The sequence below is a fragment of the Falco punctatus genome (assembly GCF_963210335.1).
Source record: "Falco punctatus genome assembly, chromosome: 7".
Lineage (NCBI taxonomy): Eukaryota > Metazoa > Chordata > Aves > Falconiformes > Falconidae > Falco > Falco punctatus.
Window position 1 is genome coordinate 11,727,513 of NC_137587.1, and position 26,784 is coordinate 11,754,296.

At 43.8% G+C, this 26,784-nt stretch overlaps 1 long non-coding RNA gene across 1 annotated transcript; it reads right to left on the reverse strand.

The window, feature by feature from the left end:
- Positions 1–78: 78 nt before the first annotated feature.
- On the reverse strand, positions 79–26,212 carry LOC308067028. The gene is made up of 3 exons (XR_013929412.1): positions 16,540–26,212; positions 4,811–15,843; positions 79–4,758 (listed from the first exon to the last, which is right to left on the reverse strand). It is a non-coding gene; the product is annotated as an uncharacterized lncRNA (long non-coding RNA).
- Between the last annotated feature and the right edge of the window lie 572 nt (positions 26,213–26,784).

A 26,784-nucleotide genomic window follows, 5' to 3' on the forward strand; every position in this document is an offset into this window, starting at 1 on the left:
CTTATGAAGGCATTCTGTCCCAGCAGGGTATATTGACTTTTAACTAGGAGGTATCCTTATGGCTTAATACTTGCAGAAATGTTAGGGTGGCTTCGTACTGATGCTAAAAGAATTTTTGAGCAGTAGCATTGTGCACTGTTAATGTTTGCTATATATATAAATAAACCTAAGAATAGTAAATTGTTATCAACGTGAATGATAATGCATTTAGCATGATGTCACTTCAAAGCTGCACTACATCAGAGTTTGCTGTTTGTCTTGGTATAGAACATTTATTATCATCAGTAATAACATCTATTATTAACAGTATTATATTTAATGTGCCTCCCATGGAATTTGTAGGTTTTCTTTCCAGGGTCTTCTTGACAACCGGAGCATCTACTGGTACCCGTTATGAGAAGCAAGTGCTTTTCCATTGAGTTAGTTGTCTTTAAGGTGGGTATTAATTTCAAATACCGAAAGACGCTGAGGAGCCACTGAGAATTAATATAGCAAGTCCAGGACAACAGAACTCTGTTCCACTTCCTGCACTTCTGCTGGGGATTGTAGGAAGTGTAATAAGGGGTTAAGAAGCTGAAAATTCTGAACAGGTGTCATGGCTTAGTGGAGGCTTGGTGGTGGCGTAAAACATTGGAAATTCGTAACAGAGCCTCCTCAGAGGGAAAAGATCCACATACGCCTACCACATTTATATTTAGATTTTACGTTCTAAGGATGTGAAGCTTTTAGTCAGCTGAAGAATGTTTCGGTTTTTAGCAAACATTTAACAATCCAAGTGCAAAAATACTGACTTCAGGAGTTTTGGACTAAGTGTGTTGTGAATTTAGAAGCGTTAAAGAGTTTGCTACACAACTTGCGTCTAGTGTGAATGGGGAAACTTTAAATGGGGTTTCAGTCTCCAGATTATTTACAGGTCAGTGAACTTGATAATACATACTGTAAGCAAAACAGAGCAGTGTCCATTAGGCACTCACTAACATAGTAAGTAAACGGTACTACAGAAAAGATAGTGAGTTTTAAGAAGTCTTATTTTTCATGGCCTGTTTGGAGTGGAAGAGGATGTTTTAACTTGAGTGATACTGAACCACTGCCCAAATACTGTGTTGAATCTGTTCTTCATGCTTTTAAAAATGAACAAAGATCAAAAGGTTTTCTTTAAATGTTTATTTTATTAAAGTACAATAACTGAACTTTTGATTACTTACTTGTCAATGAGACAAATGCCCCTAGAGAGGGAACCTAGGAGAGGCTAAGCAATGGGGTGGAGGTAATGCAAGGCTAATAGATCTAACAAGGAGAGAATAAAAAATGATAAAAGAAATGTATGTGCAGTTCAGAATGAGGAAATGAGCACTACAGTAATCAGTACAGTACAGTGGAAGCTGTGACTGAATTTGGAGTGTATAAATAGGCTGCTATAAAAGGAAGACTGACTGGGTCTTAAAAAGCTACTTCATAACCCTACTATCATGTGAGAGGAAAACACCGTGTCAGAATGTTGCTTACTTCTTCCCGAGGCCCTGCAAGATCTCCCAAATCAACTGTCAGGACTTTTGGCTCACGATACTGGCTATAATCTGCACACTGCACCTTGTTCTGGTAATACAGGAACTATAGCTTTCATTGCAGTTGTTTCCCCTCTTCATGCTGAGTCTTCAAATACTTTTTTTGGGTGTTGATCTCAGATAAAAAAAATTTCAATAGACTGGAACACATCACCAGCATATTTAATGACATCTGTATCCTCTGACTCTGGAAATAGCATGCACGCATCTGGAGCTCATATGCAACAGAGGGTGCAACAGGGAAGCTCCCCCTGTCCTTTTTAGACATCGGGAGAAACTCAAGAGGTGAGTTCAAGCTGCTGAAACTTGTGTCTTCCTCTCCTACCCTTAACAGGCCCTTGATTTAAACCTGCACCCCGACATGTACACAGAGAAGAGGTGGTGGTTGATTCAGTTTGGTTTTGTTAAACTGATGCTCAGAAATGTTACTCCTTTGTCCCCTTAGACATCTCTTCCTAGCTTGGCTCCATGGGGCCAGAGCTTATAAGGCCGTTCCTAAGGATGTTACGAGCTGCTTAACTTGTCCACTCAACAGCTAGAAACAACTAGTGTGTGAAATAAGGTATTAATTGAATTTGTCCCTTTTCCGGCTTTAAGGTTTGTTTTCTGGCCCCTTTTAGTCCTGATACAGATTCCTATACACAAGGGTAGCAAAAGTAAGGGGTGAGGAGGTTTGCAAAACCCTGTGTGAAAGTGGGCAAATCGGTCCTCTCTTCACACACTCAGGTGGCCTCGGACACCAGTTAAAATCCTCCTCCTGAGCGTGTGTGTATTGCCTCAACTCGGGGTTGGTTTGTTCGGCTCAAGCAAGCTGCCAAGGGTCTTATCCAGCGTGCTGAGTCCTTGTTCTCTGGTCTGCTACTGCTGTATTACGTGGTATTTGGCAGATGATTGAACTTTTCTCTGCCTCAGTGTCTACAGTGAAAACAGGAATAAGAAATCGAAATCAGAGCAAGGTTGTGAATTAATTGACTATCAGTTGCTTTGATACTGTCATGCAAAAAGTGCTGAACAGCCACACTGTTCTTTGTAAATTGACCTAATTTAGAAGACCCAAAAGGCAAAGGAGATATCAGTACCTCTCTGAGATAAACTTTCCAGCCCTTTTCTTCACGAGACAGCATCGAAAAGGAAGCCTGGATTAACCGCAGTGCTGGAGATGCATAAATGATTATTTCCTAGTGCCCTCGGTTTTTACACCGTCCTTGCTTGTTAGATGGCCAGTGGTGTTGGCAGGAGGGGAGGGGGAGAAACAAACCCCCACTGGTAACCAGATTTTTGGTTTTACGTGCAAGGCAGCTCCGTGACAGCTACCACAGATGGGACGGTGGCTGTTGCAAGCTGCCAGCTCGAGCTGCTTGCTGCCCCAGACAGCTCCTGGGCTGCACGGCCGGCGTGCTACGTCGTCCCCTGGAAGACGGCTCCGTGTATGACCTGACAGAGGTCCTAACTCCAGCTACAACGCTGAAACCCCGTGGTGAGGAACAACTCGTAAATCATGAAATTTCACATTTGTAGGCCTGAATTAGACAAATTACTCTGAGGGAGCTGTGCATCTGCAGTGCTTGTTGTAATCACCGGGAGTTTCTGGCACACATGGAAAGCAGCTCTGCTCTTCCCCAGCAGCACGACTATCCATGTAGTGCTCTGGCTTGTGCCGAACGAGCTGTCTGAAATGTAAATCCATGGAGAACTACTTCTGTGAACCAAGGGAGACTTTTTGGATCCACTGTAATAGCACAAAAACTGTCAGGCTGTGAGAATGATAGATTAAATTTGCAGACAGGAAAATGTTTTTGCTTGAGACTGTATTTTCAAGAAATTATCAACTGCCTGGTGTGGGCAGCCCGGCTCGCAAAGGTGAGTCATTTTCCTTGTGTCTTTTTTCCCAGTAAGTGGTACTGGAAGGGGCTAATGACCCATGCTTGGGAAAACTTGACAGTGGGGCAAGCTTGAAAAACCCCAAATCCAGCTCCTTCATTCCTCACCATCTATGTCCTCGTCTCTTCTCTTCCCTAGGTTTCTCCTGTCGCTTGCCTCTTTTCAGCCACCTTCTCTCCCCACGCTCCCAGTACCAGGACTGGTGGTGGTGCAGCAGGAGGCACGCAGGAGCTCCGCCTGAGCGTGGCTGCAGCCTGCATGTTGTCTTTGTTCCTGGAAGACAATAATAGCGAACGTAGCCGGTAATGTTAGCTGAGCAGCTTCTAGGGGTCAACGCTGACTGGAATAACAATGGAAATGTTTTTAAGGGGCTGCTCTGCACTCTCCAGGAATTCTTGGTAGGGACTCCAGAGAAATGAGTGGACCCAGTTCCATCTCATCTCCAAAGCATCACCGCAGACCCAGGCTCTGGCTCCCCCGCCTTGGTAAAGCGGGAGCTCCGTATGCACAATGCTGCTGCTCGGTGCCAGCATTGTAACAAATGGCCTCGCAAAGCTGCCCCTGGGCTGTCGCAAGCCCTCTGCGGTAGCAGGGCTTGTATTTGTAGAAAGAAGTGGAGAAGGAGGCAATGCTGCTTGGCCAACAAATGCATGTTACGTGCTCTTTCTGGAAATGTCTACACCTCACTCATTATTTGAGTGCAGATTAATGTGGCACAGTGTTTTGGGGAAGGAATAGAGATGGAACATCATGCTTAAATACATATATATTTTAAATTCCTGTAACTCAGTACAGCTTCATCATTTTTAAAAGTGACACGGTTTTGTGGCCTTGGGGATGAGTCTTTTCCAAGAAGAAGAAGGTAGCAGTATGCTCAAAGGCTTAGAGCTGATCACCCCCAGAGTCCCTTGTAGCTCGTAACGTAGGAGTGCCCGTGTGAACACATGCTGGAGTCATTCCTCACTTCTCTCCTTCAGGCATGCCAACACATAGATTTTAAAAACCCAAATCGAGAAGTTTCCTGTTTGTTGCAAGTCTTTTCTACTAAGCATTTTGCACCCCCCACATCTTTTTTTTTCTACTGCATGACCTGCATGACATCCCAGTCCCTCCAGCTTCTTTACCTGTAGGCCCTCTCTCGGGGATTTTGGGATTTGTGCTTTTCAGGAGGCTCCTTGTCTTTGACTTGATGGGACAGAAAGAAGAGGAAAGCGGTTTTCATTCTTCATCACAGGGTGCAGCAGAGTTCTGGGCTCTTCCTCATCTGCCCCTTTCCGTGTGAAAAGGCTGCAAGGGCTCGCTCTCCCATCGCCTGCCCCGGGCTCGCTCTCCCATCGCCTGCCCCGGGCTCGCTCTCCCATCGCCTGCCCCGCACCCACCAAAAGCCCGCGGGGCAAGTGGGGAAGAGGGGAGGCCCTGCCTCTCCTCCCGCTCCGCTTGCTGTGCTTCCCCAGGTTTGCTGGAGCCTGGAAGGCAGCCAGCCACAACTGTCAGCCTGGGCTGGAAATAGCGAGGATGGGGAAAGGCGGACGGAGATTTCACGCCAATATTTGAAGCAGAATATTTGACCAGAGTTGCTGGCAGCCCCAGCAGAAGTCAGGCCCCAATTGCCTGCAGTATTGTGTGAGCAAGACTATTGTGTACGTGTGTGTATACATCCTCCCACAGAATGGGACTCTGCTTGTCCTCCAGAGTCTGCTATGTCCGTGGACAAAGGTAGAAGAAAGGAAATGCTATTTCCTACCTTTCAGATGGGGCATTGAATTTGGTGTCGTTATTGTGATTGTGTACATGAGGTAATCGCACGCTCGTGGTGTGCTTTAGGATCGGTGGGGGCACTTTTTGTGGTCCGTATATTCAGGGACTTAAAATAGCGAGCATGAAAATACACACATAGCTGTTAAAATAAATCCTCTCTATTTTACAAATGATGCTAAGAAGGTAAATAGTACACGGTGTACTGGGGAGGGAGGAGGGGAAGGGGACATCACTGATGGCTTCCTGGCAAAACGTTTCAGACACTGGAATACAGGCACCAAGCTGACACTCAGGTAAACATTGCAGCAGCACTAGTGTAATGAAAAGAAGGGTTTGGGTGGAGCTGCCTGCTTCTAGCTGCTCGAACAAAGAAACAAAGGAAAAATTAACAATTTTAGTAGTAAATTAAATGGAAAGCTAACAAACCACAAGGCTTAGTGTCTTAAAATGAAGCTAAGCATGTTGTTGCAAAAGCGCTTGCCAACTAACTAGGGCTGGATGCTGAGGAGGAGTGTCCTGCACTAGACAGAATAGATGCCTGCATGTCTTCCTTCATCCTGAGTAAGGTGTGCAAGCTGAGGGTGTGCACAAACTGGTACATTTTCTTGGTAAATTTGCAAACATTTGGAATAGTAAGTACATTTCAGTTAGGACCTGTGGCAATTGGGGAAAACTATTACTTGAACTAGTAAGGTCAAGTAATCTTCAACTACTATGCTAGGTATGTAGTAGCCTATACGCTAGGGGTGTCCCTTTCAGAAGCCTGCACAGAAGCATCTCGAACATTCTCACTAATCCTTTCCCACTTGGGCATGTCAGAAAGACTGGATCGATGGCTGGTCGGTCATTGTCAGAGCTCTGTTCCTGCTGGGGCAATAACCCAGAAGGCCATCAGCACAAAAATCCGAAACGGAGCCAGGCAGCGAGTGGGTCACAGTAAGCATCCAAGGATTTTATAATCAAAACTTCTGCACATGTAAGTACAACATGTGGTGTTGCAATATTGTGAGTCTGTAATTCTAATGCACTTACTGGAATTGGTAAGGACTAGTTAAAATCTGTGCTTTGTAGACTGACTCTCTATTTTAGTGTCATCAAGGTGTCAGCCAAAAATTCTGAAGCTGCACTAAGATTTGCTGTGGAAGAGAAGACTCCAAAACATGTACAGCTTTTGGCCCTCTTCCGGGACGGGGCTGATTGTGGAGTACAGTACATGTTGTTGGGCTTTTTTTTTTTATTTTTTAATGACTCATATTTTGGACTTTATTTCTCTTTGTCTTTCAACACCGAACAGAAATTGCTATTTAGGTCAAACTGCTGTTTTGGTGCTAATAGAAGCAGACATCAGTTTTGTCTATGGATTTCACAGCGATGTGTTTTTCAGAGTGAAGTTCCCTCTTTAGGCTACTGCTGACATTTAGCGGTGGCAGTGTTATACCAGCTCTTAGTGCTACCTCTGCTGCGTTACATCTGCACGCACGGTTGTGGGATGTAGCTGGGAGCTGCCTTTCCGATGTAGCTACTATTTTTGTTCACCCAGGCTCTGAGAAGAGCGTCTTCTCCTCCCTGCTTTTGGGGTACCTCCTGCTGCCATCACTCTGTCCTGGCTCTTGCCTTCTCAGCTTTCCTTACCCGCTGGTGCGATCCTGCTGCCTCTTGGCGTGTCCCTGGCCGCTGCCAGCTCTGCTGTGTCCCACCTCTCCGCAGGGCTGTTTCAGAGCCCAGACTGCTCAGGCTCCTGCTTACTGCCTCCTGACAAGTGCCAGCTTTGGAGAGGAGCCTCAGCTCATGCCTAGCAGAGGTTTTTAGCCTGTGTTCTGCGCCGTGCCTCGACTTGGGGGCTGGTGTACCTCCGCCGTGAGGCACGCTGCTCTGCTGCCCTGGAACTGGTGCCTTGGAGGCACACACAGGAACGGGAGACCTGCTAGCTCAAGTGCCAGAAGTCTGGCACCAGCATATGAGTGGCACAGACTACTCATCCCTTCCCATCAGGTAACCGAGTGAAGCATCTCTGAAGCACAAAGTCTGCACAATTTACACGTCTTCCCTTTACAAGAACTGCTGAACATGGAAATTGTTAGATACAAGGCCAGTGTGCTGTTTTGGATGCCTGCTGGTGTAACTCCATGCATGCAAGACTTCAGTGATTTTCCTTCAGTTCTTACCAGCTGAGTATCTGGCTCTCCACCTCTAACTCAGGGCACTGAGACTTCTGAATAGGGATCTTTAGCCTATTTATGCAGAGATGCTCAGATCCTGATCTACAGCCAAAGGTGTGGGCTGGGGGAGAAAGAAAAATGGCTTTAAGCTACCTTTGAAGTTCTTCCATACCTGTATTATTTTGATTGCTCCGATAAATAAATAAATAAATAAATTCTAATTTAACTTGCAGAGTAGCCAAATATGAGCTGGTTAACAGTTATGCCAGGGTCTCTACTACCAGCTAATGTTTAGAAGGCTGAAAAGCACCTCTTAAGGTTACTGTTTTCTTCCTTCCCATCCTCCTCAGGGTTTCTTGCAGGTAAGAGGAACCTTAAAATTACTTGTTTTGCTGTTCAGTTCTAAGAGGGCTTTTCTCACAGGAACAGCACGACTGAGCACAGCATGAGAATTAGAATCGTTTTCACTTACATAGATAACAAGAAGTTTTCCAGTCCTTTTCAGACTGATCCTCTTTCACAGTACATGTATGACATACAATCCCACACTACATTCCTCTTCCTCTAAGCTACTGTGCTCTACCCTTCTTTGTTTTGTTTTCTCTTTTTCTGTTTGGTTATGTTTGGTTGGTTTCTTCTGGTCGACTATTTTGCCTGAACTTTGTATACAGAACAGAGGATGCTACCATGAAACTCTGGTAACATCATCAGTTTGAGTTGATATTCACGCTCTGAATTAAGACAAGTTAGCTGCAGCACCCACATTTCCTCATAGCTGTACATGCGTTTAGCTCTCACAAATAACAGGGATGAGTTTTTACTTAGTAGCTAGGAAGAGGTATTCTACTGAGACTCAGAAGCAGACCAATAAACCCAGAGCTACTGGCCTATCAGTAATTTTGATGTATGGGTTTTTACTGTCTAGTAACTACAGTATTATGTTACCCAGACTTGGGATTATTCCTTTGTCTTTCCTGCAAGTGGCTGCAAGGGCATGGAGCGGAGAAGACAAATTAGTCAGAAACTAATTTGCCCCCTCCCTGTGGAGGCCTTAATGGTGGTGAAGGAGTATGGCAGAGAGGGCATCAGGCAAGCACCCCATATGTGTGGATGATATCATGCTCACAGCCTAAATTAACTGGCAGAGCTACCTAGGCTCCAAAGCAAGTATTTCCAGCCCATGGGAATGGGCTCCTCTCACTGCTGTGATCACAGCACAGGAGAAACAAGGCGCAAACTTCTCAGCACCTCCAGAGCAGCCTGGTGGTCATCTGGTGGGGAAAGCAGCAATATACTGCTCAGTGCCCTAGAGAGGAGGTAAACCCTGCAGCCCCAGCGATGACCTGAGCCTAGGGATGAGCCCTGTTTAGCACTGCACCACAGCCAAGCCCTTTCTGTCGCTCGCAGCCCTGGAGAGCCCAACCCTCTGCTGCAGCAGCCACTGGCTTTGCTAAGTCAGGACTTCTCCCCATAGCTTCCCACTTTGCTTCTTGCGTGACCCAGCCAGTTTTCTCTCCCCTGCCTTGCGGAACTGTTCCACCTCTCCCAGTCATGTTCCCTCCTTTATTCTTCCTACAGTGTTTTCAGAAATGCACACAGGCTGTCCCATTACACTGCACCTCAGCAAGGGGAGTTGGAGTACAGAGGTCAACAGACTGGGATCTCTTTCTCCCCAAACTGGTTCACCTGGATGCTGGTTCCCAGCCATCCTCCCTGTGAGGTGGGAGAGGGGCAAAGCAAGAAAGAAAAGCAGGAGAAATCAGGAGCAGCAAGGCTTGTTCTGAAAGAATTAAGGAAAACGGCTCCAGGCAAGGAGGCTGATGTGGGTTGTGGTTTCTGTGTCTGTCCCCAGGAGCTGGGGTGATGCACAGCTGGCAGACAGCCTTCCCTTCCTCCTCTGGGTGCTCCCTGTTCCCAGGGCAGTTTTAAGGCACTGGGCATCCGACGCAGAGGAAGAGTTGGATTAGGGCAAAGAGGAGATGGTTGGTAGGAGGAGAGCTCTGCCAACGGCACGTCAGGCTGCAGCATGGGATAGCAGCTAGCACTCCTCTTTCTGTGGGGAACAGTCCTCTTTCAGGTTCTGTCCTTCCATGGCTATGTTCACTGGTCTTCAACCGTTACCTGTGTTTCCCACAAAAAACGTGGTCTTTCCAGGCTGGCTGGCTAGCTAGAGGCCTCTTCCCATCCCCCCTGTGCTCAGACCCTGAACACTTTGAAGGACCTCTCCCTGCAAAGCCTAGGCTCAGCCTAACGCTTTTTACCACCCCTAAAGCCAGTGTTTTTTCAGAAGCTGTATATATGACCACATATAAATTAGGTACAGATTGCTTGATTTGCATAGGTGCCAGACGCAGAGATGCACTGAACTTGGCAGGTATACCCAGACGCAAGGCGGAGGGGGTGTTGCAAGAGGGAGGAGACAGGGCCCATGTTCGTGTTCCTGTGGGGATTGCTACTGGCAGGGCGAAAGGGGTTTACTGGAACTCAAAAAGTTGCGGATCAAAGCTGTGAGAGGGCTTTCAAATCTGTTCTGCTCTGCACTCTCTTATGCTTTGCTTTAAGCAAAAACTTTCACTGTGGTCAAATTATTATGCGTGTGAAGAAGCTGCCAGCATGAGGCCGCTTACAGAAGGTTTTGGCAAATCTGCTGAGTGTGAGACGTCGTGGTTGGACTCTGTCAGGTTTAGCAGTGACAGCTACACGTTGCCTACCTCCCATCTCCTCCACCTCACTGCCAGGGCCCATTGCCTCTGCACCAGCGGTGACCAGGGCAGGGGCTTGCTGCCTCAGCCGGCACGGTCCCCAGGCCAGAGTGTGGCCAAACTGCCATTGTCAGCATCTGCTCTCGCTTTCCCCTACTGCTGGGACAGAGCGATGGAAAGGCCTCGGCTGTGGTGCAGTACTTGAAGATCATTAGAGCAGACATGGGGGAGGTAAAGCGTTAAAGATTGCTGCTGTTCCATCCAACAGAGCCCATCTGTCAGAGCATTTAACATGCATTCAGTCCCAAGATGGGATGTTTCCATTACACATCAGGCAGCTTTAGTTTGATGCTATTTAGTAGGGTGTGCTTAAAATGAACTGAAAACTTGGACAGGCACCCTCTGTCAAATCTAGCTAGGCATCTAATGCATTAACACAACCAACCTGCAACCCTTCCCCCCCCCCAGAGCAGGACAGGGTGGGTACCACACCTTGCCCCTTCCCGTCCACAGCCTGGTGTTTCAGCTAAAGCCAATAATGAAGGTGGGCTTGTGCTAAGACACCAAGCTCTAAATGAGGGTGTCCCTCACAAATGCCTGAATCCTGCTCAGCTACCTGGCAAAAGAGGCCAACTTTTCGTGACTATGGCATCTTAAACCTTTGTTGACAAAGATGACATTCAGAAGGGGATCCATCAGAGCTCTGCAGACTCTTTGCTCCTGAATGAGAGGATCTCTGTAGGGTTTAAGATGTCTTAGATTGTCCACATTGTCTTCATGCCTTTAGCTGATTCGTCTTCAGTTTTCTACAGGAGACATGGCATAAATTTGCTAAAAAGCCAATGGAAATTTTGCCTGTAGGCAAAAGGCCAACTATGAGTAATTATTGTGAAGGCACCTGTTAACGAGTGAGGTTACTTACATCCTCTTTGTTTTCATCACTTCTCTTTGTTAAGCAGAAGGCACATCGGAAATTCTGCTGTCTGAGGATGACAGCAGATTGGGGATGTGGTTATCTGCCTCCACTTACTACACTCTCAACACTCCCTCTCACAGGCTGAGTGGGATGTCTAGAAAACCAGGAGGATGTGGTTTCTGAATTCTGAATCATGACAGTTTTCCCCCAATACTCTTATCTGTAGTAATTAAAAAATTCCATTCTAGTAATTAGACTGTACCTGGTCTCAGGCTCTGTGGGCCTTGACACTAGCTTCTTAAATTTCAGGACTAACAAGAGTAATCACATTAAGTTTTTTTAATTAACAGTTCTACTAAACTGATACTTGATCAGAGGCCAAGCTGAGTGACAGCATTTTAGAAGTCATTCTGTTACTTCCACTCCTGTTTTCATTTCTTCCCTGGGGAGCTTTAAATCCCACACTGATTCTTTTTGTAAAACTTGTCATGGAATCAGACACAGGCTGCACACTAGAAACAGATAATATGAGTGAAGATATTCCAGCAATTTGATCTTTGCTGTTTCAACCTGCCTTAGAATGGAGGATGAATTAGATGACCTTCAAAGATCTCTTCCAGCCCTATTTTTTCCAGTCTTCATAATACCTGTGGCAACACGATGATGAAAAGGAGGTGGGTGCCTCTTGCTTCCAAAGCTTTTTTTCCAACTGGTAACAAATTAACTACATGTGTAGTAAAAAAAGAAATTAAAATATATCCACAAAAACCCAAAACAACTCACAAAAAAACTTAGGAGGCTTCGAGAACCTTAGATATGTACCTCAGAGTGGCTGAGCTCTATTTTAGACAGTAGAGACGTGATTAATATTTCTTCTCAGACTGGGATAGAGCACTTGGAAGGGAATTTGTGGTAGTCTGTCAGTTTTTACCCCATTTCGGCCTGGCCAGGGGTTTCAGACAGTACTTGGGTCCCTTCCCTCCTGTGCCTCAGTCACAGTAAGTGAATAAAGCATCAAGTGATTAGTGTCAATTCCTGCAGGACCCCAAGAGGTGGCTTTTGGAGATCTCTGAGCAGACTTCAGTTCTGTCTGGTGACAAGATTATCTTGGTCCCTGATCAAGACCAAACAGGGATGCACCGCATCCCACAGATCTTGCCTAAGAGAACTTGTGCTTACAGCCTGAAATTCTGTTGTGCTAAGCACTAACTCCAGTCATATATATAGGATCAGATATTGGTGTAATACCTGATCCTTTATGTAGTTTGACACTAGAGTCAAATTCATTCATGCATTCAAGCTTTACTTGGTTTAATGATGATCTTGTCCAGTGTTTTCTCAAGTTAAAGATTAGCTGACATGTATGGACTGGTAGTTACTATAATATTAACCTTTTTCCTGGATGCTGCTCAGCTTGTTCCTGAAATTCATCCTCAGGCTTTGAACCACCCTTACCTTGAAAGCTGAGCAATACTAAAATGCAACACTCTCAAATACTGTCACAGCACATCTTAAACTGCCTACACCTCATGGAAAAATCTGACAAATGCCTTACTTAGAAATGCTTTGATTTAGGTATGTAATTCTATTTTGTTTCCTTAGTATGTTTCTGTAAAAACAGGTTTACGGTTTAGGATTTAATCTTCTGTGTATTCCTGACTTCAGTTATAACCTCTGTCCACATCAAAATTAGCTGGGATGTCATCTTCCCAGCAAACACCAGATTTAAAGATTATCTTTTCATCATTTTTTTTCTGTAAAGATCTAGAACATAAGCAGAAAAATAATGAAAAGAGCCTACCTTCATTTCACTGATGTGTCATGCTTAAAGTTTTCTCATCCTTTTAAAATTATTCTTAGTGTGAATTGATTTTGCGGCATTGATTCTGGAAGGCTGTCTGTAAGCAGTTACGTTTTGTGCAATATATTAAATAGTAAAAGGGATCTGGGTGCATGCATTTATAAAAAACCTCCAATAATTATGTTATATATATAACACATATATATATACACATAAGCATAGAAATTCAATCAGTCAAGAGGTGGTTCTGGTTACAATACTGCACTTGTTTTTCAATTCTGTGTTCTCACTAGAAACATGATAATGACCCTGCAGTTGTCTTTTCCAGGCCACAACAGCATATACATTTGAAACTTTACTGGGGAAAAGCACCCCATGAATTTCCATGAGTAGCTAAAAAGCTGTGTAACAAAACCAGTGAAAGATGCATTTTAACAACATGCAGAATAAAAAAAAAGAACCTAGCAGCTTATACCTAAAGTGGATTTAAATTCAATGTCAGAACACTGTCACCTGCACTTGCTGAAATAGTGCCTTTAGCTTATGTTGGTTTTAAGGAGGTTATATTTGAGCTATTGAAAAAAGAATCCCAAAATAAGACAACCACTCTTTCCTTGAAAAGTTTCTTATTGTTCCTTGCTTCAAAAGGATCCAGGAAATGGTGGACATATATATACTGCAAATCAAAGACAAGAGCGTGATTAATAGCCTACTTGACCTTTCCCAGGGAAAGATGGCAGGGATGGCTGGAGAGGGCTGGCATGGGGAAGAGGGGCTGCACAGTGCCATGGGGCTCTCTGTAGTCGGGGCAAGAACTGCATTTATACATCTTTCCAGAACAATTTCTGAACCGCGTATCTTTCAGTCTTTTATGAGTTGTCTGCTAATGCTTAAGGGTTCACCTCCATCCTGGTTTTGGGATTAATTTAACTGTAGATCTGTTCAGAAAGAGGTAGCCATATGGGTACAAGCTACAGTGATAGAGGCATTGTTAGCCTAGAATAACTGCATCCACTCTAATAGAGCATGAAGTAATTTTAATTACTTTTGTAAGTGAAAAACAAAAATATGTTTAAAACATCCCTGAAAGCAAAGACAACAGATGAGTGAGTTGTATTGCAAAAGCTGGTTGGGATACTTTAGTGTTAACAGTGCTAGTGTCGATACTTTAGAATAATCTGCATTATAACTTAAAAAACTGATTTGAAAAATCTGTCAATTTTCAGTCTTATTTGTGACTAGTTTGTCTTCAGATCCCTTGTCAATGTGTAGCTTTCTATATTTTCTGTATTTCTGTATGTGGCTTTAACAATATTAAAGCTGAACCTTATGAAATACATTTATCCAAAATGGTTTCTTAGAATCCTGGTTTCCCATCAATTGCCTTAGCTCACTTGGTGTTGCAGGTTGGGAGTCATCTGCCTCGCTAGGGTAAAGAGAACAATTCCGATCATTTCACTTGAGGTCTCAGTTAGCACTTTTTACCACCACGAAATGCTCTAAGAATTAAAGGATGACAGAAAAATCCCTCAAATCATATTTTTAAAAGCATTTTCCAAAAGTGACTATGTTAGTAGACTTTATTGTCACCAGAAAGCCTCTGTTAATCTCACAAAGCATCTGCAATGAATAATCTTCCCCTCCCCCATTCTTATTTGCTGCCAGAAACAGCTTATAAATGCTCAGTTGAAAACTCTGCCAAATTTTGCTTTTAGGCACACTGCTGTAAATAGAGAATATTTCTGCTGATTTTGGTAGAATTACTCCAGATTTACGCAGATGCAAGTGAAAGCCAAATTTTGCCTGGGTCTTTCCTCGTCGGCTGCCACTTGGCGTCCTGGTCAGCACCAGAACTGCCGCCTCTGGTGTCAGTGGAAGGCAAGTGCTTGAGCCGAGTCTGCTCATCGTTTGACAAATTATTATAAACAGATTTGAACAAATATTTCTTTACAAAACAAACTGGTCAGCAGGCTCCAAGCTCTATTCTCCTGATGCATTTTACAGGAAATAATATCAAGTTAGCTATTATGAAACTACCCCTTCCTCACACACACATAATTGCTTCCAGCTTGCTGATTATTACCCTTTCCTTAACTGATAGAGTGAGAAGAGGAATAAAAATATCTCCATACAGTGGGCCAAATCCTCATCTGGTATAAATTGACATAGCTCCATCAAAGTCAATAAAACCATGTTGATTTACACCAGTTGAGGAGCTGATGCACTATAATTTTTTTACTTGCTTTTAAAAAATAAAACCTTATGTGATTGTGTAACCAACGTTGCAACAGAAACCAGTATTTTCTTTTGTGAAGTCAAACATGTGCCCTCCCTTTGACTTCCAAACATTTTCACTTAGATAGTCCTTCTATAGCTTTTTCCCTCACCTTCTGACAGAATGCTCCTACCACCCTTTTTACTGGGCCAGCGTCATGAGCGAGTTACAAACCAGGCTGAATGATGATCAGACACAAAATAATAATTCCATGGATTAATGAGGATAAGGAACAAAGTGATACTGCTACTTGTTCACACAAAAGAGGAAAAAGGGCTGAGCAAAGCCAAAGATAAGAAAATTATTTCTCTACTGACATTCTCTCTGATCTCCACAACACTTTCCAGTTAGCTAACATATATTTCCAGCACCAAGCAATTGGTATTTCCTACCTAGGAATGACACTACTGTAAACTACTGTTATAAATTGTTTCTTAGGTAATCTTTAAAACAATACAATGAGACTTATTACAAGGTTTGCTAAAGTTGATAGAAACTACGTGCTCTGCTGGACAAACCCAGATTTCAGAAATCTTTCTTCAGTCTTCGCTAAGGGCTGTCAAACACATGGTGAATTTTTTGGGAATACTCTTTGTCTCTTGTTCTGATCAAGAGCACAGAGGGATGTTCCACAGCAAACCTTTTACATCCATTGCAGGAGTTCTAGGCATTTCAGTGTGGTGTACTGACAAATAACGGTCTCGTCTTTCCCCAACCCTCATTTTTTTGACCGGCTGTTTTGACTGATTTGTATATTCAGAAATTCATGATGATTTCAATCACATCCTGAAAAACGTGAACAATTTTGTTGTTAATGCTCACATAGTTTTGTACTGGTTCAGAAAAGACCTTGAAGAAAACATTTATTTATTAATTCTTGGTATTTAGCAGCCCCTAATAGCATGCTGGTCGTTTTATTAAAGTTAATGGTGATATTTTCAGGATCATAGCCTTTAATTTCCCATAGCTTTTTTGAATACTGCAACAGATTAAAGCGTAACAAAAAATTGCAATAGCACTCATTTCCAAATGATATTGTGCAAAATCTGGGCAAGATTAAGCTCACTTTAAAATACATACTCCATTGCTTTGAAGAACATCTTGAAAATCATTCTATGTTGTCTGGAATTCGGTTGCAAAGACTGAATCAGAATTCAGTCACACATTCTGGTCTCTCTTTTAATATATGCTTTTTAATCCACAGTCCAGTCTGAAACGCATTCAGAATTGACTGGAAAACTTTCTAAGGTAAGACTTGAAAATTTCCTTATCATATTTGGTAGGTAACACTGCACTACTTATTTTGTTTGGAAAAGATTGCTCATCTCTATTAAACTGTGAACCCTTTGGTTTTGGGATCCTGCTTTTACTGGAACCATAATTTTGGACTGCAGCCTTTATTTTGTAATGAAGGTTTGCCACCTGGTTGAATAAATGACTGAGATGTTGATGCAGAGAAATTCAGTTCAGATCCTTCATTACCTGTCTGTTTCCATGGCAAGATATGACTTGAAAACACGATCTAATCCCTGGAGAAAACAGTGGTTCCCCAAGCACCCTCTAAGCAAGTATTTATAGGCAGGCACTTTCCAGATCTGTGCAGGGGAAATGAAAATAAAACACAAGTTGGTGAACACTTTCCATTCAGTCAGGACTGAAAGAGCGGCCCTGTCTGTAAAGAAAGGTGGTGGTAGATCTTGCCAGCAGTTCTGTCACACGTAGGGTAGGACAGCCTTGCATAACATGGGCAAGAAGTGTCAAGTCCTGCTGGGGACAAACAAAAGTTATTCAAAAAGTCAGGTCTTGTTCTCCCTGGTACTGATGGGGGCAAACAAGTCGCTCCAAAATGAAACTGCACTAGAAGACAAGGGATCAGTTTTAACTAGCTAGAAAGCACAGTCTTCACAGGGCTGCAGTTCAGGCTTGCTCTGTCTCGCGAGGATGTTTCTGGGGCTGCAGGAGGCCGGCTTTCAAGCTGCCAGTTTAATAACCCAGAGCAATCAAGAGGCTGCTCTCTACAAAGCTGACCCTGCTTCCTACATGATAACAAGAGCAACAGTCACATGCCAATGTCCACACTTGTGAGGCTTGAGCTTTTCCTGGAAAAGTCACAAATTGCTCTTTGAGGAATTCGTGTCAGCTGGTATCAAGATGGATGATTTGGATGCTGTATCCACAGACCATTTGCCAGCAGGTCAGAGACCGGAGACCCGGCCAGTGTAGTGCCCCATTTTGGAGAGCGGCTTCAGCTCTGACTGCTGAAAGTCTGTCAAAGCAGAGTGCTTCTAATGCAACACTTCAAGCTCAGAGCTTGTTTCAGCAAAAAAAGCAGATCTAACCAGCTTCAGCCCAAGGTTCCTTCCTCTGAGCATAAATCATATATGGAATAGGCGTAGAAGATTTAGGTAACGTCTCAGACGTGCTTTTCTTTTTATCTACAGCAAAACTTTTATTGTATTCCAAAGTATGGCAACAAAGATTGAAAAAAAGCACGGCACTGCCTTGCCTTAAGCATGCTGAAGCTTTATGGCATCTTTAGACTGGATTCTTGGCTTTGGAGACTAGAGAAACCTGAAAGTGTACTGGATATGAAGTCAAAACAGCTTGTTACCCAACTTGCTTCCTTCCACAAAGTACTGAAATATTAAGAACACAGCCAAATAACACTTGAATACAACTCCCTTTGTTTGTCTTGAGTTGCATTTGTTTGTCTGAAGCCAAACTGGGTGGATAATTTTGCATTCTTTATCTTAGCAGTGAATTGTGTGGTTTTGAAATTTGAATAAGATAAGATCACAAACAAGTAAAAACATGTGTAGGCTGAAAAATCAATATGTTTCAAAGTAACAGTTGAGAAACAAATTATTTGTGTACTAATATGTTGAAAACTAGGTTTAAGGATACTGCTGGGACTGATAGTATTAGTAGCAGCTAAAGCGGTATTGTAAGGAATTTGAGCTGCCTTCATAGTTAGATGTTGATCGTGCCATCACCTAGAAATAAGGTACTCAAAAGGCTGGTAATGGTAAACTGCAACATTAGGGATTTTTTAAGCTTCTCAGCCTTCGCATAATAATTAGAACTTAACAACTGTAGTTCTTTTTAATCACTCATGCTGAGGTCTGCTCTTTCCATTTACCCTGAAATTTTCTAATATTTTAATTGAATTATTCAGAATAGCTACTCTCTTGCTAAGAAGTTTCTATTTTTCAGTTCAGGACTAAACGTCATTGTCACTGAAGGGTGGTAGAATTCCTACTAACTTAATCACATTCAGGCCTATACCATGCCTAACATCAGAAAGCCATTAATAACTAGCTTATACCAACCAAAGTCTGTTCTGTCAGTGATGACACATCTTAGAAATAGTTTCCTCTGAATCAAATCTACATTTCTGTACTGAGTTATTACTTGCTGGGAGTCATTCTTTTGGTAACCCTTATGCTTTGCTGAAACAAAACACTCGTTGTCCCTGAGAAACACCTGAATAAGCCATGCCTAATATGATACAATTTGAGAATAATTAAAGGCAATAACTGAAAACTGTAGGCTAGCAGCAATATAAAGATTTCCTTTGCCACCAGAATCTGACTTCTCTTATTTCAGCCCCCGCTTCACTCAGGGCATTTAGGAATGGTGTAGGACTCAAACCACTTGACTTTTCAAAAATAATCCTCAGAATCTGCAGTCTCTGTGGCTGGTACATAATTCACTAGGACAGAACTAACATCTCCTGTTTAGATTTCTCTCGATATGCTGAAGTTTCCTAAGTGTTGGCTTTGTCTGCAAGCAAGCCATATATGTACCACAAACATCTGTGCATTTATAGCACAGAATTCCCTGAATTCTCATCACCTCAGCAGCTGACTGACTTTTTAAAAAAGCTACACATGCAATAGCAGTCTCATCCTCTCTGCAGGTATTTGTTTGGTCAACAGCATTCTTTAGAGAAATGCTGTGTTGACATGAAAAGGGACAGGTTGTTGAGTTATGAGGCTGTGGAATGATTGTGGTAGGCAGGACTCGGCAGCTACGAATAGAGCTGTAAACCAAGACGGGTGTCAATTCAGTCCTTCAACAAAGCCAGAGTGACTCAAGTAGCATGTCAAGGCACACCACGCAGAAACTCCTCTGCTTAGTTCTACATAAAAGTATTAAAACAAAAAAACCCAAGGAAATAAACGAGGAAAAAAACCACTCAGAAATCAGCAGAACTGCATCTTCTCATACTAACAGTGTTTAAGATGGAGTTTGGAGTACAGGCCTCAAAGGAGAACATGCCAGAAGTTCCCAGTCCAGTTTCTTTGGGTTTTACAAGACAGGGTAGAAGTGCTGGTTAAGGCAGCTATGTAATTTACAAAAGGAAAATCCTCACACATGAAAGCTAAATGGCAGAGGAAAGAGAAGAAATAAAACAAGAATGACCTACTTTTTAACCTATTTAATAATTATTAACCTATTAATAAAAATTAATATTTTTATTTACACACCCCTGAAGTTCCAACTTTTTCTTGGACGTTTTTAAACAGCTATGAAATCACTTGTTACTTGCTAATTACAGTATAACTTTGAACAATCAATAACTAACAGCCATTCTAGAAGAAAAGCAAGCTAGCGGCTGAGCATGGATGTTAAAAGGGATGTTTATGACTGGATGATTAAGAGCAGCAGATGGAAGGGATCAGAGCTGGAAGCAAAGGTAAGGCCAGAGACAGTAAGTGGGACTGGGTTGTACAGGACAGAAACATGTTGTTTGAAAGAAGGTAAAAACTCATGTAGTAGTGCTAGGAGCCTCGCACATGTAGTATGAGAAGCCACTGTCATTTCCAAGAGAGTGGGGCTTTCTAGCCTGGAGAAGCCTGAATGAAACATTAAATCTGGCTAAATTTGGCAATTTTTGTTAGAATGTGGCCTGGTCCTGTTCCAGGAAGACTTGAGGTGCTATGAATTGATCCTGTCACTTACAGGTCAATAATTTCTAACTCTGACTTTCCAGTGCATTGCCAACTGTTAGCTACACATCTGGGAACCTCCTGGAGTGTTGGAAGCTGTTTAGATCCCAGAGCTGGTGTCCCAGCCTTTCTGAGTTCCCAGCAGTCTTCCAAGCCCTTCTTGGTCCTTTAACCCAAGGCAGGATGAGCTGTAGCCATCTCCCTGTTTGCTGGGCCAGCAGTCCGCAACCACGTACCCTTAGGGAAGAGAATGTATTTCTGGGGAGAGGCTGCCCAGTAGAGGTGCGAGGAGGTAGACTCCTGTGAAAGGGAAAAAGGGGCCAGCACCTGGAAGAGCAGCTGGAAGGCACTTGCTGGCCTCTTGCCCAAGCCATTCAAAGGTTAGTCCTGTTGTAATAAGTCCATTTTCTACCCCATGGTAACACCATTTTGTGTGTGCTGTCAGTACCTGTGGTAGAGTTTTAAACATAATCCATTGAAGTATGTCATGTGTATACTACCAAACTGATGGCTAAAAATCCCACTTAAGAGCTGTATTCAAAACAAAAATCAAAACACAACATGGCATTAACAAAATCCAAATGGAATTCATAGATTAATACAGACACGGTCTTTATTTTCTCTACAAAATTTAATGTGGGTCTAGCTTGAAAGGTACCATAATATGCATTACTTGTTATGAATAAGAAAACCACTTATGACAGAGTACCCAATGGCATCTGCCATTACAAGTTACTTAAAAGCATTCTTAAATACCATAAATATCCCAAGGAACTGTGACTTCTTTCTCCCCCAAAAATTTTTTGTAACATCAGAGCAAGCTAACTTTTGATGTATACCACTGCTGTAAAACTGGATATGACAGCCCAACGCTGAGCTGTGTTTCTGATTGATAAGGATGCACTTAAAGTAACACTAGCAATTTATTTTTCCTAATAATCTAAATAATTCTGGAACTAGAAATTCTAGAAAACTGTAACATGTTCAAAGATAGAAAAAACCCCAACAAGCTGAAAAGGGCAACACTAACAGAAATGTTACAAATCTAATATTTTTAAAATTGGGTGGTGAAAAGCAAAGTGAAATTCACCTTGTACAGATAACATTTATATACCACTTTCCTTGCAGAGTGTCGGAATAGGGAGTAAGCCGAATCATTTGGTGCATAATCTTTGTCTTATCTTCTCATGAGACAAAGTTCACGTGAAGCGATAAGGAAATGGAGCAAATTAGGAGAAAGTGAGTGTTGAAATAATGAAAAGAGTACTTTCAAACAGATACCTGTGTTGCCTTTTAATCTTTCAGCTGTCATGTGTTCATTGCTGTTGCTGCCTGACCTTCCAAAATATGGTACTGATGAAAATCCTTTGAAACAGGGTTTCATGCACCTGCAGAAACAGAGGACAGGATATGATACTCACTTATGCCAGTGAAGCAGCTTTACATGGGCTGAAATCAGCACCTTTCTCAGGTGTCCTGTTTCTGATCCCTTCTCAGTCAAACCTGGAAAAAGGCTAGCCCATGTTTGGAGAACCTTAGCCATCATTTCATTTTGCTAAGCCCTGCAAGTTTATGGTATCTCTAGGTAAGGCTTTTTGTTACCTACTACACTTCAAATGACTATGAACCTATTTCTGCAGTGTTTAGGCTCCTTACTGTACTGGCAACCAAACTAGTTTAGTTTGAGGGTGTGAAGTCCTTTCTTCCTCATAACTGGCATCACCTATCTCTTAGGTGCACATTGAGTGTTCCTCCCAGTAAACATCTGATTGTCATAGAAGTGGAAAATAACATTTTCTTCCTGGCTTTAGAAGTTACTATTGGAATCTTTGAATTAGTGCATCCATTGAGAGGACAAAGGGGTAGTACCAGCTCCAGTCCTTCCTCTAAAGTCTTTGTAAATAAACAGAGTAAGCAATTTCTTGTTCCCAAACCCTGTGTTTGGCCCTCAGGCCCACTCAATGCCCCAAAGGGCTCTTTCTCTCTCTTTTCTTCCTTCTCACACAGTGTGATACCCAGCCAGCCCCAGGATTCATAGCTAGTTATAAAAGGGCAAAGGTCTTACATGACTCTAGGCAACAGGAACACAAAACCAAAATTTCCGTCCCCTTGCTCTAGGCAGCTGCTAGTCAGAGAGTTGGGGTTTTGTTCTGTTTTGGTTTGGGGTTGTTTTTGGTTTTTATATTTGTTTGTTTGGGTTTTTTTTCTCGTGCCTTTGCTCTTAATTCATTCACATCAACCTGGGAAAATTACACATACTGCCTGGACTACTTCTTGCTCAGGCCTTCAGATTCAACCCATTGCTTTAGATAGCTGCTACCTCGGTGTTTCCAGAGCTATCACTGTACAAAGACACATATCCTGGAGCACCCTCCGCTTAGCATGAAAGAAGAGCCAGTAGGGCAGCCAGCTGTCAAGTATACGACTGTCAACAGATTAAAGACTTTTGATGTTGATTATTAACAGTTTTCAACATTGTAAACTCTTCTTTATTACTCCACAAATTCTCATCACTTCCTCACCAGACAGAAGCTTGAGAGCGTGTTTGTATAAAACAAGCAACAGGAACTCTAAAATGATACCTTGGATAATTCACTAGAGACCAAGGAAAAGCAAACATGCCCAAACCCTACTCATTGACATAAAAAAAGAATAGTTTCTCAATGCTGATTCTTTCCTATCTCCAAAGATGAAGAATTTTTAAAAAAAAATTTAAAAAAGGAAGGGGAAAAAAAGGAAAGCTACAGCAAACATTTTGTTTAACTATCTTGGGGGTTGTTTAAAGAATTTGTTTTTGTTTTTGTTTAAAGTTTTTGTTTAAAGAATTAATCAGCTGCTGCTAGCCCAGGAGGAGCGTGCCCAAGGCAGAGAGGCACTGCAGAGCTCGTACATGCTGCCCATGCCATTTCTGGGTTTGCCTGTGTTTTGGGAGTCAGAGTTCAGAAGTAGGGAAGCGTAGGCGTTCTCACTGGGTCTGTGCCCTGCAGAGCCGTTCCTGGAGAAATGAAAATAGTTATGGCTGGGGCAGTTAAGCTGGCTCTAGACCTGTTTTGAACTATTGGAGTAGAGCCAAGGACATGGCTCAACTGATAGATTTTGTTTTCAAGTTGCATAAGCACAAGTAACTTGCAAGTCTTGATTATTTTTTTCTAGTACAATGGTTAAGTTCAGATAAGATTATTTAAATAGCAGCTACAATAGGACCCATATAAGCATTTTTCACTTTACCTTAATCACCCTCCCAGGTGCTGCATCCTTGCTTATAGTCCTTTGGGTTCTGATCTTACAGCTGCTCAAGTGTTTTGACATACTGAACAGCACTGAATCTTTCAAGATCCTGCCCATAAGGGTTTTGCATATGTGTGTGTAGTCACTTACTCCTTCAGAAAAACTGCAGATCATATTCATCCATATTATTTTCATTAGGCAAAAATAATCAGGTTTCATAATGAACCGAAGAGTAATTTTAGTATGATTGAACTTATGGGGGTAACATTCTCTCCTCCTGGATACTTTTTTCATCTTACTGCTCCCTCTAATTTCTTTAGAAGTTCAAGCACACTAACGAGCTTTTCCTCTCACAGACCTTCTGCAAAGGCTTTGAAACATACTCGTAGAGGGGAAAATACTTATGTCTTGAAATACATGGGTATTGACTACCAAAGGAATTAATAATTTACATTTTAGTGTAAAGAAAAAAGCGTGTAAGTCAGCTGATCGAGCTGGATTTTTAGCTTTACTACTACTATAAGAGGAAAGCATACTATGTCACATATTTCAGATACTTCAAGGCAAATCTCCCTTTGGTGGGACAAGCATACACTTACACGAGTCATCTGATACAGAATTAAGCAGAGTTCCTACACAGGCAAACTCCAGACAAAAGGAGCTTAATTTCAAATAATGCTAAAAACCTAGTCTATGCACAAAGCTTGTGTTGGCTCATCTAGATCACTTTTTACGCCTGCTTAACTAAATACCTTTAAAACCCTGTGTTAATGTGCTAATATAAGGTTTACGCCTTGTTTCTCACTGTGTCCACCTGACAGTTCACAGCACAGCAGCTAAACTGATGCCAAAGTAACTCTAGTTAAACTAGTTCACGGTCTGGTCTGCATGCAAAGCTCACGATACATCTAAGAGTTGGATTTAGGAGTAGGCTGTGTTAAAAAAAAAGAGGAGTCAGGTAAGTTCCCTCCTTCATTCCCTAACACTGTGAAACCATAACAATTTACAGGAGATTTTATCCTTCCCTAAATCCTTATGAATTGGTAGTTTACAAAATAAAGGTACAGAAGGGACAGACTTAATTCTGCAGTAAAGGATGGTCACATGCACAAGGTCTACAGACCATGGAAATACGAAAGACTAGTTTTATAGATTAATTCTGGTTTAACTGAAGAAAAAGTTTGAATTATTCCCAGTGGCATTTTGTTGTTCGACGCCCACTGGAACTGACGACACTCTACGACCTCAGCAGAAGGACCTCTTGCTTTCTGAGAGGTTTCACGCACACCACACGCCGATGTGGAGTGCTGGACGTGATCCGGCTGGCGTTCGGCTCACGGCGCCGAACCGAGTGCCGCCTCCTCACTGCCAATGGAAGGGACAGCCAAACCCAGCACCCATAACCTATGTGCTTCAAGTTCTCATGTGGTTTGGGGCCAAAAGGCGCTTCCTACCCAATTTTGGGAAAGGCCTGAAAGGCAGAAAGGGCCGTGGGCATCCCTCGGGCAGGGGGCGACCCTTCGTGGTGGGCCGCCAGTGCGCGGCTGGGGCGCTGAGGCTGGCCCATCGGTGGCCCTGGCTCCCAATGTGTTGCCATTTGGAGACACAGGCCAGAGGCGCGGAGGAGGTGGAGGCGACGGGACTGCACAGCCTTCCCGCCATGAGCCTTCCTCCTCAGGCAGCCCGCCCAGGCAGCGGCGACTTTCAGCCTCCCGCACAGGTCGGACAAACCGCACGGGCTTTCGCCACAATGCCTCCCTCCCGCCACCGCTCGGCTCCTCAGCCTGCCCGGGTTAAGCTTTAACCAGCCGCCTTATCTGCAGCCGAGCGCAGGGACAGGCCGCCCGCCACGGGGCCGGCCCCAGCCAGCGGCCTGCGAGCGGCCTCGCCCGCCTGTGCCATTGCCCACGGGGAGACCCCGCGGCCGGGCGGAGGCGCGGGACCCCGTCGTCACCCGCCGCCGCCAGGGGGCGCGCCGGCCCGGTGTGCCCTCCCTGCCCTCTGCCGCGCAGCGCGCTGGCAGCCTGAGGGGCTCCAGGTCTCTTGGGTGGATGAATGTCCCCACCCTGCGCAAAAACCAAACCGGTCGCGGTTTAGGCAGACACGAATCACAGAATCACAGCATGGTCAGGGTGGGAAGGCACCTCTGGTGATCATCTAGCCCAGCCCCTGCTAAAGCAGGTGCACCCAGAGCGGGCTGCACGGAATCACATCCCAGCAGGTTTTGAATGTCCCCAGAGAAGGAGACCCCACAGCCTCTCTGGGCAGCCTGTGCCAGGGCTCGGTCACCTTCAAGTTCTTCCTCATACTCAGACGGAACTTCCCGTGCTGCAGTGAAGCGGGGAGGAGGGCACAGACACAGCCAGGCGCTGGCCCTTCCTCGGGGAACCCGTGAGCTGGCACGGGGCCCCACCATGGCGCAGGCACTGCCCTGCTTCTTAAAAACCGGCTGGCCTAGGAGCGGCCCCGGCCTCCCCCACACTCATCACAAAATATGTAGTTCCTTAAAGTGTTTTTTTCCCTCCAGATCCCACAACTAGCGCCAAACTCTGCCCAGCCCCCACAGACAGGCCAGCCTGTGGGGCTGGTGCCCGGCAGGGCGGCCGCAGCGGCCTAGCGCTAAGGATGGCGGCAAATAAAACCTCCCTGGTGGCGTTCACTTGTTCACACAGTGGGACTGAACTCTTGTCAGTTGGAAGAGTGCTGCCTCTCTTTGCTTCTGCAAAGTCGTGTGGAAAGTCACAACTTTTTTGTAACCGGGTTTGATGTGAAGCTTAAGGAGAACTCCTGTGCGCCGGCCTCGGGGTGGCCTGCAGTCACAGGCCGCTGTGGAACTCATCGAGAACCCAGCCACTGGTGCAGACCTGAGCTGTGTTTCCTGGCATACCTTTCCCTTTCCTCCTCCTGATTTTTATGACAAATTGTCCTCCTGCCAGGAGATTCCTTCAGACTGTGTGAACGAAGTATTATTTGGGGGGGGGAGAAGTGTTTTCTTTCAACTTTTGTCAGCTGTTAAACATTTTTATCCAAGCATGTGTGCATGCATTATGCACAAGTATTAGATAATGCTGAGGCTGTGACTCCTTTTGCTGCTAAACTGTCTTGCACAACAGGCAAGAAATGGAGAATTGAGGTCATGCGTAAGCCTTGCATGGTTAAAAACCTATCTATGAAGCAGGAAATTCTCTCACTGAACTTCAGTTTTGTCAGAGGCACAAACACCCACTCACAGACATAAGAAAACAAAAATCAAGGTAGTTCAGGACAGTGATGGGAAGGCATGGGCATTTTTAAACCTGATCTGGCCTTGTAAATCTTTCTTCTTGGTACTGACTTTAGTGGGGGTACTTACTGAGGTAAAGTATAAATGAACCACCTTGCACACTTTCTCCTTTTTCTCATTATTAGCTGCATTTCTGTCACTGGACCTCAGATGAGTCAGTGGTACTGAGTGTAACTGAAAGCTTTTTTTTAAAGGAAGGGTCTAACCTGCTGCATCCATTAGGGACTAGGCAGAGCTGTAGGTGACATTTTGTTTTGCCCTAAA